Consider the following 12,719-nt stretch of genomic DNA (forward strand, 5'->3'; position numbering starts at 1 on the left):
TATAACAATATATATGAACAATTCACAGGTGTAACACTAACTGCTTTTGTCCAAATCAGCCCTCACAAGAAAAAGACAAAAAAAAAAATCATTGGTACTCTTCTCACGATTTATAAATTACCAAATTAGGCTGTTTTGAGAGAGTACCTCTTTATGATGTGTGCAGATTTCTTTACTAGATAACAAATAGTCTAAAAAACAAGTAAGAACTGCAAAGCAAACAGAAGCCCACACAAAAACAGCATAGACTGTGTTTGACCTCATGGAGTCAGCAATTAATCACCCAGCATGCATGTAAGATGACATTGTTTGAATAATTTCCGTTTTCCCTACCATTGACGTATTTAAGACTCACTTTGATAATAAAAAATACTATTGTAATTGCTAAGATAAAACTGTCCAAACATCCAGCGTGCAGGTCTTTGTTCCTCTCTCCTAATCATATTTTCTCATTTGCCTTCTTCTGGTTTCCTTTCCTGCTGCTTTGCTTTCCCTTTCTTCCTTCGCCTCTGCTGGTCTCAGGCCAGCGAGCTGACTGCCTGTGTGACCCGGTGGCCTCTGAGGCTCTTGGGGAAAAAGGTAATGGGCCCAACCCCGGAACACAATCTCACTCCGGGTGCAACTCAGGGCTGCCGGCATCTTTGATCCGGTAGCCCTTGCTTCGGTCTCCTGACGCCCGCTGAGGAAATTCAGAGGAACAACTGGAAGAGGCCTGTGTTTATTCAGCTCCTTTAATGAGGAGGGAGACGGATTATCAGGGGCTACGATCTCACCCCCCCAAAAAAACAACACACTGAAGGAAAAACTGCTGTTCCTTCCAGATGTTGCTCTATCACCGGTCACTCCAAATGAAGCAGAGCGAGAAAAAAAGGGAGAGAGAGAGAGAGAGAGCGAGAGAGAGGGAGAATTTCTGTGTCCAACACAGTGAGCTAGTTGTTGGAAAAGGGATTCCCCACATTGATCCTACTTTTTGGTGGGTCAATGAGTAGAAGCTTCTCGCTCTTAATTTTATAGGGAAAAGGCTCACAAAAAACGTGATGGAAACAAACAAATCACTCTTTTCCTCTTGCTCCAGCAATAGAAGAATCACTGCTTTTCTGCTTGAATGATATAGGCAATTAAAGAAGATGCGGGTTATCTGCCACAATAACAATTGCTTTCAACACAAACGGAGCTGGCAGTGACTCTCGGGTGAAAACCTCCACGCCATGGAAAATATGTCAAAAGATGTCAAATTTAAAGGTCAGTTGAATTAATGTAAGATGTATTAGCAGGAAATTAGCACAAAATAACAGGTTCAGGCAAGCTTGATGACCAACGTGATGAGTTTGTGTTGATGCAAAAACATTCGTGCATTAATAGAGATGCATGTATAGAACAATAGCCAATTTAGGCAGTAATGCCTTTGTTGTCACCACATTTTACTTATGATTGGTTCAGTTTTGCGGGGTTAGGATTTGTAACATTGAATGCTGATAAGATAACGCTGCCTCCTAATTAGGCAATGTCTAAATTGCCTAAAATGTTAGTCAGCTTTTGTGCTCAAGCTCACAATAACATGTACGTTATACTTAAACCTGTCATTGGTGTAGATCATTTTCAGCTAATGAACAAAAAATATCATATTTTCAAGAAACTTCTCATTTAAGACTGAAACACCTACCTTCAACGAAACAAAAAATCTTGATTTTACTTGTATTGTACTGGTATATTAAGGGAAAGTATTAGAAATGTCCTAAAAGATGCATTCTGGAGCTTCTCATACTATATTTTACCTGTAGACATAACACAGATGTAGGCTGCGTGTTACACTCTTGACCCTTTCGCCTGAAGCCTGACCAGATCAATACATTGCTCTATTGTCAAGTCATTTAGAAGAGGATGATGGGTCCAGTTGCTGGTCACATATCGACACAGAGGCTACAGGTCAGTCTGGGTGTCCCGTTTACATCTCATTTACATACCGTTTACATATATCAGCTCCTGCTAAGCTTAATGTCTGCGTGAACAGGTTGTGTTTGATGTCTGGGCCAACCTAACAACGCTAATAAAGTAAAATCATCTGTCAATACTGTCATCATTTGTGAAGTGATTGTAGGACACATTTCTCAGCTATGTTTGGAAACAGGTTGAATATCTTCTTCTTCCCACTCTGAGAGAATAGGAATTTTTGAGAGGCATGTAAGAAAATCTACTATACAATGTTAAATGTTAATGCCATCTTCCTTGACTCATGTTACTTGGATCCAGCAAGTTTCTTGCGTCTCCTTGTTTATGCTTCATTCTGATGGTGGATGGAAATACAGGTATATGTGTATAGAAATAAATCTTCCGGTGGAAGACAGAAAAAGCTAATAGAGGGATTTAGTGGCACTCCGTAATAGGCAATAATGTATCAGTGTATCTACTGTTCGACATATTGAGTTTTTGTATTTAAGTAAATGATTCCGTATTGTTTTTGTTTGTTTATTTAAGATCTGACTTGTCCCATTTAGGGGCTGTGTGAGTTCCACTGATATATCCATGACAAGTTTCAAAGAGCTAGCAATATTTTATGTGATGTGCCCAAAGTGCCCAGGTTGTCTGCCTTAAAATGTATACATTTCAGCTTACAAAAAAGTCCTTTTTTAAGTTATTTTAATCATGTTGAGAGACATGATTTAGACCGTTAGACCGTTCATTAAAAATGAATAAATTGTGATAAATTTCAAAAACTTGCATATGAATGTGTTCTTGATGATTTCTTGTATGTTTTTAATCATTGATCTAGCTATCATTAAATTATATTACATGGGGCGGTGTTAATTTTGCGATGTGTTGTAGTTTGTTAGTGTGTACTGGAATCACAAAATGAATGACTGTACTGTAAATCTAACTCGAACAGAATGCCATTCAAAATAAATTATTCAGAACGGCGAGAGTATTAATTCCAAAAATGTTATGAAAAAAATACCGACTGTAATTTTGCACATAGCAAGGTAGAGAGAAGGCAAACTTGGGAGAAGGAATGAACTGTAAAAGTGAATACTGAAGGCTCTATCTGAAACACTACGATTATTCATTCGTATTTTCTGCGAGTTTTTTTTTTTATTTTTTATTTTAGAAGAAATTAGGCAACACAGAAACTTTGGACTATAACAAACATCTTGGGGAAAATAAAAAGTTTTACAAAAGCACTTACCAACTGTGAAGCAGAGGAGCAGTTCCTTCACAGTCCAACGCCTGCAAAACATGAGAGAAGTGCATCATTGTTGACTTGCAGCCTTGAATCTCTTCTCCTATTCCATATGCAAAAAAAAAAAAAAAAAATAGCAGTGAACTACACGCCTTGCCACTCATTGTGCTTTTTTAAGATTCTGATTCCTAACCTCATGTCAACATCCATCTTACCGGCCAACAATACTTGACTCAAAGCTGAACTTAGTTTGCAACCTCCATACTCATATGGATAGATACAATTTGAATAACAGAACAAATCAGTGAGATGATGATGATGATGATTTTGATAATGATGATGAAGATAATGATGACGATGAAATGAATGATGATGATGATTACCATGCATTCTATAAAAACTGTTAAATGCATGTTGTTTGTTATTAATTTATACTGCAACAACAGGACAGGAAAAAGACAGTAATGGTATGCTTGAAATACAGAAAAGCCCCAAAAATTAATATAAAAATTACTGCTTTCTAAAATCTTATTTAATTCAGAATCAGTGGATATTAAAAAAAGTCAAGACACCACTGTCCAATAACTAGGCTTTTGTGAGGAAAAATAATGAGGCCAGGATAACGTTTCCTATCATTAATGTGAGCAACAATCCATTCAATTCAGTTGAGGAGAAATAAAAGTTATTTTTGAAATGGGCAGTAAAAATTAACAATTGAGTCTCTAAAGTGTGCAAGGTCTCTGGGATGTGGCTGTGTTCAGAATCAACAAATCACATTCAAACAGATGTTAAACGACTGTCGGCACACAGCAGCCACAGGTTAAGGTTGTAGTTCCAACCGGTTCCAAAGTATAGCACCAAACATACCTAGTTCAATTTGACCATAACACATTTTCTTAAATGATGTTGGTCTTGGATTATTTTTATTTTATTTTGTTCAATAAAGGTTCTATTTTACCATTCTATCCGTTAGTCCACACAAATCAAGACGATAGTTGCAATACAACTTCTCCACTTGTTGAGGACTGGCTCAGGGTTAATTAATAATTAGTTAATTTAGCCATATTCCCAGTTATAAGAGAATGTACCCTCCTAAGCAACTACGTCAACCTCAGTTTATGTTTGCTTTTTCAAAAAATATTGTTATATTTTTATTTTTCCCCCTAGTCACATGATATTTGAACACTGTAGGACACTTTTGAGGTTGACTATTGATGACAGTTGATGAGCATAATATTCCTCCTCAAAACTCATTTGGGTCACAGCGCCCCAAACACAGACTTTGTTAACGGTGAAGAAAATAAATGACAAAAGGTATACTATTCAACTCAAGCTTTCAAAGCGGCACCTCAAAGACTTTCTGATATGGCCATTGCAGATACATCTGGTATCTGGATTAAAACGTAATCACTGTTTTGGAGCTGGACATTCAAACCTTGGAAACATGACCTTGAAAATAATTTCCTTTCTTCTTTCATTTGTGAAGAAATAATTACAGACGACATTCCAGACTCCCTTAGTGAGCAATACATTACAGTTTAATTTTAGTGACTAATCTCCAGGTCAGGGAACTGCAAACCTTAAATTGCACTGGAATATTGCAGCTCAAGATCTGATGAATTAAAGACTATGTAAACTATTGAGTAAGAGTGAGTAGAATGTAGACCTCTACCAAGGTCAAAGGGCTGCTAGCGTTGCAGACTGCTATGATGCTCCTGAAATGGTCTTAGTATTCTAAGGAGAGCTACAGTATCTCTCTGAAAGGCATTAAGGTTTTTTTAATCTGATTGGTTACCTTGTATGCTCTTTTTAAGACAAAGCCAGTTTGCCTTGCTTGATTTGCGGTGTTTGCTTAAGCTAATCGTTTCACTAGAAGGCTAGCGTCACCTCCAATCATCTATTCCCATTAAAAAGAATAGAAATTCCATGAATACGTTCAAGCCTTTCCAGCAAAAACAACAAAACATTTTGTATGGTGAAAAATTTGCAATTTTGCACATACGATTCAAACATGCAGTAATTACATTACTGAATAAAATGACAACACATACAAGATTTGTCACACCACATTAATCGAAAGGGTGTGCTACTCCTGACGCTTTGAGCAGCAGTGATACGCAGACAGCTGGGATCATCAGTACAGCAGTGATATTCATCACTTTTCGGAGAAAAAAAAATGAATGCATGACTGAGTACTGTATAATGTCTGTGTGTTTCTACACCCTTTTTGTTGTGTCTTTTGCATAGACAGCATTGATGCTATTTAGCATTAACATTAAGTAAGCAAATTGAAAGTCTAGGAATAAGATATGCGGTTGATTTAAATACACAGCGGAATCAATCACAAACAACAAATTACAGAAGCCTCACGAATACTGAAGTTAAACCGACACTTTGTCTCACTTTCCAGTGGGCTGAGATGACGCCTCGCAAAAAATATGCCGAAACCTCAATCAGCCTTTAACACCTGACCCTAAGACAAGATAAAGCCATTCGTTCCCTTGACTCCAGGTCAGTAAGTAAGCTTGTATTTTGGGGTGGCCGCTGCCAATTGCGTATGCACTTTAATAAGCAGGCTGCAGGTCTGGCAGATTTATCGGCCCGTGGTGGGGTGGGGGGACCGGACTCCCTTGGCCTCCAGCTTCCCTCGGCGCCATTACGCCAGAGTGATATATAGTGGGATATTGATCCCAATGCCACTTCATTTTGCAATAACTATTACACGATATTCTCCCGGGCTGCGCACGGGCGCCTGATTTATGCCGGCTTGCTATTTACATTAACAGTAAGTGTTTTTCTATACCGGCAGGGGAGGGTCTTCCAGGCACACAAGTGGACATGTGGACATTCACATTCCATTCCATACCTGTGAGCCTTTTTGTAGCTTCGGAAGCCTTTCTGCACAGACAAGAGGTGCTGAGCACTTTGCAGTCCGCGACGTGGGTAATGAAAGGTACAGACATAAACATATTGCAGAGTACATCCCAGCCTTCATTACAGATACATATTTGCCCTTGAGGCAATACTACTCCGAGGTATTAAATTGCATTTAGAGGATACGCGCTTTAAAATATGTGAGACCAGTTAGTATGATTTCAATTCATACTCACACTAGTGAATATAAAAGTCTACACACCCCTGAAAATGAAAGGTTATATGACATTATAAAAAAAAAAAAAAATACGAGACCAAGCTAAACACGGTATTTCTCCCAGAACAACTTTGTTTGTTTTGTTTTGTTTATGTTTTTCCCTCACTTTCAAACCCCAAATTAGGGGGGTGGACTTATTACTCAAAACAGACCAATTCTTTCAGTGTGTGAATATAATCACAGTCATTCGAATGCGAAATAAGCATTATCATGTCATTTACAAGGCTTAAAATTATATATATATATATATATATATATATATATATATATATATATATATATATATATATATATATATATATATATATATATATATATATATATCAGAATGCACTTTGGTCAAGCAACGCCTAATTGCCTCTTTGATGTCAACAACAACGAGTCTGCGTGGATAATTTTTTTGGCAGACTTTGACATATTATGGAAAGGAAAAGACAGTTTGACTTATCTCCTTCAGCCCTTAGACGTGCGCTTGAAACAAGGTGGCATGGATGTCGGCAGGTGGGAGGAGAAACAGTGAAGGACAACTACCCACGCTCTGATCTCACTACAGTTGTCACTTGGGTAAAGAAAGCTTGGGATAATATCCCAAGTAAGAAGATAAGCAAATCATCTACGATTACCTCCATTTCAAACAAATTGGATGGGTCTGAATTGGGGATAGGAGAGGACAATGATGTTAGATGGGAGGACCTGTTTGGCGTGTCAGATAATGATGATGACTTTAAGGGATTTTCAACAAATTAATATTCAGCTGTGTTAGAAAAAATAAAGCATTGAAACATCAAATCATTTTACTATTGCAAAATTATTAGCAACGTCATTTGCATCTACGCGCACCGCAACAGTATGTTATTTTATATACGCTGAAGAAATGTGTCTAAAAGCTCCGTAATTTCATTTATATAAGTTAGGGGTATACTTATTATCGCGTTTTTGTAGACAGATTGTAGATCATATTATTTGTGGGAAAAGGTTTCAACTTTCAAGTTATTTACTTATGCCCAAAGAATACTGCCGTTTGAACCTGTGTTTGTTAACATTCTATTTCTACAGTATATGGTCAATATATAGCCACAATGAAGAAAAAAAACATGAAAGCACTCATGTATGTAAAAAGGACATCATTTGAATCAAATAGTCTAGTGTTTTGCTTTGCCCCTCCAATAAATTTAAATAAGCACACCCACCGTTGAGTCCCATTTATTTGCTATTGAGTGTTTAATTGAATGCCGCCAGTTGGCAAAGCCTCTCATTTGAAAGACACTGATGAGGTTAATTAGGAGAAACAGACTGGGGCTTGGTAACCCGGCATGCGCCGCAACCAGCTGCACACTCCAGAGCTGGGCCTTTGCCAAGTGCTTTCACATGCAGTGCCAGCCTGGCGCTGAGTGTTTGTTTGCATGCAGCCACACACTGTGTCAATGGCAGCCGTGAATGAGGCGGCGGGGGCGGGAGCGCCACGTAGCATAGTGCCTACATTCCCACAGGCAATCCCCACAGGGGTCACGGCGCCCCAGATGCTGTCACTGTTACATGGTGCCACGAGACAAAACAAAAGGACTAATGACCCTTAATTGCTTTGGCGCTGTTTGGAATCAGATGAGCGTTGCCTAAGCGGCAGTATGTAAATCAAATCCCCCTCCTCGCCCCACTTCCTAACCTACTCCCCAAGCGCTCTCCCTTGGCACAATCAAGTCTTTCTCTGATAAGGGGGCGGGCAGCTTAGCAGGCACACTGCCAAGTGACAGGAACTGGCAAGCGTGGTAATGTGCGCACACTTGTTGCTACAATGGCTGCCTGTTACGCCAGCACATTGTGGCGATGGGGCGGCGTGTGCGAGGAACAGATGGGCATCCGAAAGCCACCACTTGTTTCTGTATTCAGCGTGGCAGAGGAACAGAAGTGTTCCCTGCGCTGTGTTTGCATGTTCCATTCATTAATAGGCCCATTCATATGCAACACTTAAGTTTGATTGTAGACAAATGCCCCACTTGGGAGAAAGGGAATGCCAGTGAATTGAAATTAGTGTGTGAGCGTGGATGTTTGTGTATCTATGGGGCTTATTTGCATTTGGTTTGCATATATTTAAGTTTGAGTTTGCAAAGAAAATACTTGAATGTATTGCTTGTTGGGAGAGGTCAAGGACGTTTTAAAATAATGCCACAGACATTAATTCCACTAGGTAAATGCGTATGTTTTACAGTGGGCACTTGTAGACCAAATTACTTTATAAGATCTAATAGAAAAATGTGGCAAAAGGGCCAAATCTCGATCTCCCACGTATGCATATAGCACTCGTAAAAAGTTAGGCCCAAAACCACACACTTGTACACACATGTAAGTCGAGTGGAACATGGCGGAAATAAGACCGGGTTCCCTTTTTCAGGCTCCGCATACAATATACTGGAATGTACCTTTTTCTGTCAGGAGATGACAAGCAACAGGCAGGAATATGGGAGGGAGTGGACATTTTGAGAAACTGTTGGCAGTTATCTATTACCACCATTTTCTGAGTAACGTGTGCAGTTTGGCGACTGAGACTCTCTACACTTTGCTTTTCAGCTGCTGCCAACTGTGTAGTTTACAGACATGTACTTAGTAAATTTATTTTAAGGTCAAGTGAAGTTTTCATAGGCTATTGCAGTTCATCAGCAGTTTACATTTGAAATCACAGCAAAACCTGTCACGATCCCACCTAATTTGCCTGAAGGTTCCGTTTGTGGCAGGCCTCCAAGTATATTCAGCTTTGCAGTTAATTTTTAGAATGACCTCTAACCTTCACAGCTGAACTTCATCTGACCTCTGAATTTGTTTTAGCCACATTCAAGTGTTCAGTGCGTCATCATTTTTGGACAAGGTCCACTTTTCAAACAAGGAGCGGGGTGCTCGATCCATAAATATGTCCAATGGTAGCCACTTCTGCCTTTTTGTGGCTTTGTACACTGTCTGAAACCTGTACTGTTTGAGCTGTTGATCAACTTTAAGCGGATGTATTGGTTTCATGTCACCAGTCATGGCGAAGAGGACATTAGATTTACCCTAAAAATTTCACCAGTATGTCAGTATTGAACATACAGTACAGTAAATTATGGTAATTAAAATGTCCCATTGTGATGCAACACAGTACCGCACCACCGATAACTGTCCAAAATAAAGCCATTATGAATATTAACATATTTGGGACAGTGTCATTCACGAGTGAGCAGTATTATCTTTGTAAATTCGTGTCAAGTGAATGGCAGTCACGTTAAGAGGAAGGTCTGTCAGGGGCGGCTGTGTGGAGGCGGCGGACCGGTGAGATGTGAGCGATGTGCCCCCGGGTGTCCCCGAGCTCCCGCCACACCCATTAACATCAAGACTTAATGCATTTCCTATACCTGCATGCTTTTCCGCAATATGGACCACGCTGATGATTTAAAGACAGCAACAAACCTGTCCCATTTTCAGAGTGATATTATTGATAGACTGTCACTTCAAATTGTGGGTAACTGCTAATGGTTATTTTATGGCATCCATGTCAGAACTGATGTATACATGTTTTTTGCCCCCGTATCTTTCCGCATATGACTGTTTTATTTGAGTGTAATGATTGCCTTGAGATCACTGTACCACTTTTATTAGCGCAAACATGACTACACACACAATGGGCCATCATTAACAAATGTAACCTTTCAGATAAAATGATATACCATGTGCCAAATGGACTATCTATTGGAATTATTTAGTCATTCTGCACAGAAAATGTGGCTCCCCCAAAAAGACGATATGTAGCAAATGTAGTGCATTAAAGGAATGGTCTGGTTGATCTGTTTTGACTCCAGAGCTCTCTCTACAGTTGAACTACCTATGATGTTTACACCTGAATCATTACTACTTGATTTTGGATGGAATTTACAATTTGATGTCCAATAACTAACAGACTTTATCTTGTTTAAACATGCAGCCAGAAGATAAACAAAGCAAAACATCCTACAATATAAAACAAGAGGAGTCTGATTACCGCTGTGCGCCAAATAAATTGCAAATACTAGAGAAAAGCTAGTCCGTCTACTGTAGAGGTGCCTTTGAGCAAGGCAGTGAGACCCACCCAGCAGTGTTGCTGCATGTATCGTTGAAACGATAACTAATTTCTTCTATAGTACCTCACTAGTCTTGTTTCTGTAATTCTATTGCTTCCTGGAACATTGAAAAAAAAATACACAATGCAAATACAGGAAGTACAGTTTGTACAACAAAGTATGTAATTACAATCATTTACTGCCTGAATAAATGGCAATCACTGATCCGCAGTAAAAATGTCCAATTTTAGGCCCAATTAGCCAATCATCTGTCTATTTTGAGAATATTGTTTGCTTTTTCAATAATTGCGCCATGCGTTGTTTCAGCTGGTTATTACTGAAGGCTGTGTGGCTATATGTGTAATTGTATGCCTCCTCACCACGCATATTTTCAGGGACATTTTAAGCACAACTAGTAATAAAGAAAATTCAGTTGCTTGAGATGGACAACTGCACATTTGGAGTGTTTTAGTATTGATGATATCTGTACTATCAAAATTAGAGTTGGGGAAAAATGATAGCTATTTTGTGGAATCACCCACATCTTGATGCTTTAAGGCAATCAAACGTGAGTGTTGCTTGCATGTTCATCATGTCTCTCTTTATCCATTCCGCAGTTTTCTCCCTGTGAATGTCGACCCCCCTCTTGTCATGGATTAGCTTCTATACTTGCCTGAACAAAGACGCTTCAGCTTGTGTTTACGTACTGGTCCATGTGTCGTGTGAAGAGGAGACACGTCCCCCACTTAAGTCCACATCTTAGAGGACCCCAATTTGCGAGTCATTAATCAGAACACCTGCTCTTAGAAGACCCGGTGCTCTTAGAGACTTTTGGCTTCACCACTTGAGTCATCAGTGTCATTTGAATTATATGCAATGATTGTACCCGACACTAATTTGAGTATGCAAATGCTTAGCTGGGAAAAGGGCGCTGCGCATTACGTGGAGATTAAAAAGCTATATGTAATTCGAGTGTTGGTCCAGCAAGCACGTATAAACATAGGCCACATTTAAATAAACTCGAATCTGGCTTACACCAGTGAAATGTCTTTTTTTCGTCTTTTTTTTTTTGGGGGGGGGGGGGGGGGGGTGACGAAGGATGCAACAGAACAATGCTGGATGGGGGTAAAATACTCTTGGCAGAACAAGGAAGACTAGACCCAAAGACGAAAAGAAAGAGGTAGCAGAAGAAACAAATGAATAAATTCATGGGGCACAAAATGAAAGTGAAGATGGAGGGGAGCGGAGTGGAGAATAGGAGTCGGAGTCATCAGTGATTTTTCTTTTTTTTTTTTTTTTTTTTTTTATTGTCCGGACACAGGAGATGCACACAAAAGCAGCAGGAAGATTCAATTAAGTATCATATGCAGTGACCTTATTTCCATGGTTACGGAACAGTGGAAAATATTAATCAAGCCTGCACTCTTACAAGGAAGAAAGCTGGTGGAAGGAAAAAGGCAAAGATTGCTTGGAAGATGGGAGAGAAATCGACATGGCGTAGTTCGTGTCCAGTGCTGACAATGAAAACCTCTTTTGTCACGATTGAATTCCGAATCATAAAATTGTAGTCTAAAGTTTGAATTAAATTCACTTAGGTTAACAAAATAAATCCCCAACCTATTTTGTGTTGAACTTCATGAAAAGTATTGTTTTAACTTCAGGTTGGATTTTGTATCTTGCCTTTTGTGAAAAAAAAAAAACAAAAACGGGGTATTATCCTCACAAATGTTCACCACACGACAATGTTTTTATCCATCAATGAGTTTCCTTCCTATTTAAGGGTGCACTTACACTGAGCTGAGGAAAAAAGGCTTCTAAAAAGCGGTGCTTGCATATCGTTAGAGACACAGACAGTAAAAAATTATGACAATGGTTTACAATCATATTCCATTACAATGCTACTCTCAGTCACATTTCCCTGCACGCGGCAGAGGGGGAAAGTTGAAGATAGTTGCGTTTGATGAAGCTGTAGAGTGTTTGCTCGCTGTCTGCAGGGACTGTCTTGAAAACAATCTATCTGAAACTCCCCCGCTGTGCAAAATGTTAAATAAACAAAAGGCGAGGATAAACAAAATCACTCCATTTCAATGTCACCAAGAAGAAAGCCGACATTTCAATGTTGCCATGGAGAAAAGAAGGTGGCAGCCCTAACGTTTAAACTTTGGACACATGGTGAAATGTTTTTGTTGTTGGGATTTTTTTTTTTCTTCCAAAGAATATTTATTTATAAATATATTGGCAACACAAATGTGTTTTACTCTGTGGTGTTTAAAAAAATAGATGAGGAGAAAATAGTCCAAGTTTTTCCCCATCTGCTATTACAAATGAGCAT

At 39.1% G+C, this 12,719-nt stretch overlaps 1 long non-coding RNA gene across 1 annotated transcript in view; it reads right to left on the reverse strand.

Moving 5' to 3' along the window:
• Nucleotides 1-12,719, reverse strand: part of LOC148424844 (uncharacterized) — a 69,614-nt gene that overhangs the window by 17,494 nt on the left and 39,401 nt on the right. Inside the window, exon 2 of the long non-coding RNA XR_015865506.1 lies at nt 3,182-3,222. This is a non-coding gene — a long non-coding RNA (uncharacterized LOC148424844). The remainder of the gene's footprint in view (nt 1-3,181; nt 3,223-12,719) is intronic.

This window comes from Hippichthys cyanospilos, chromosome 4 (assembly GCF_059441005.1).
Source record: "Hippichthys cyanospilos isolate Australia breed blue-spotted pipefish chromosome 4, RoL_Hcya_1.0, whole genome shotgun sequence".
NCBI lineage: Eukaryota > Metazoa > Chordata > Actinopteri > Syngnathiformes > Syngnathidae > Hippichthys > Hippichthys cyanospilos.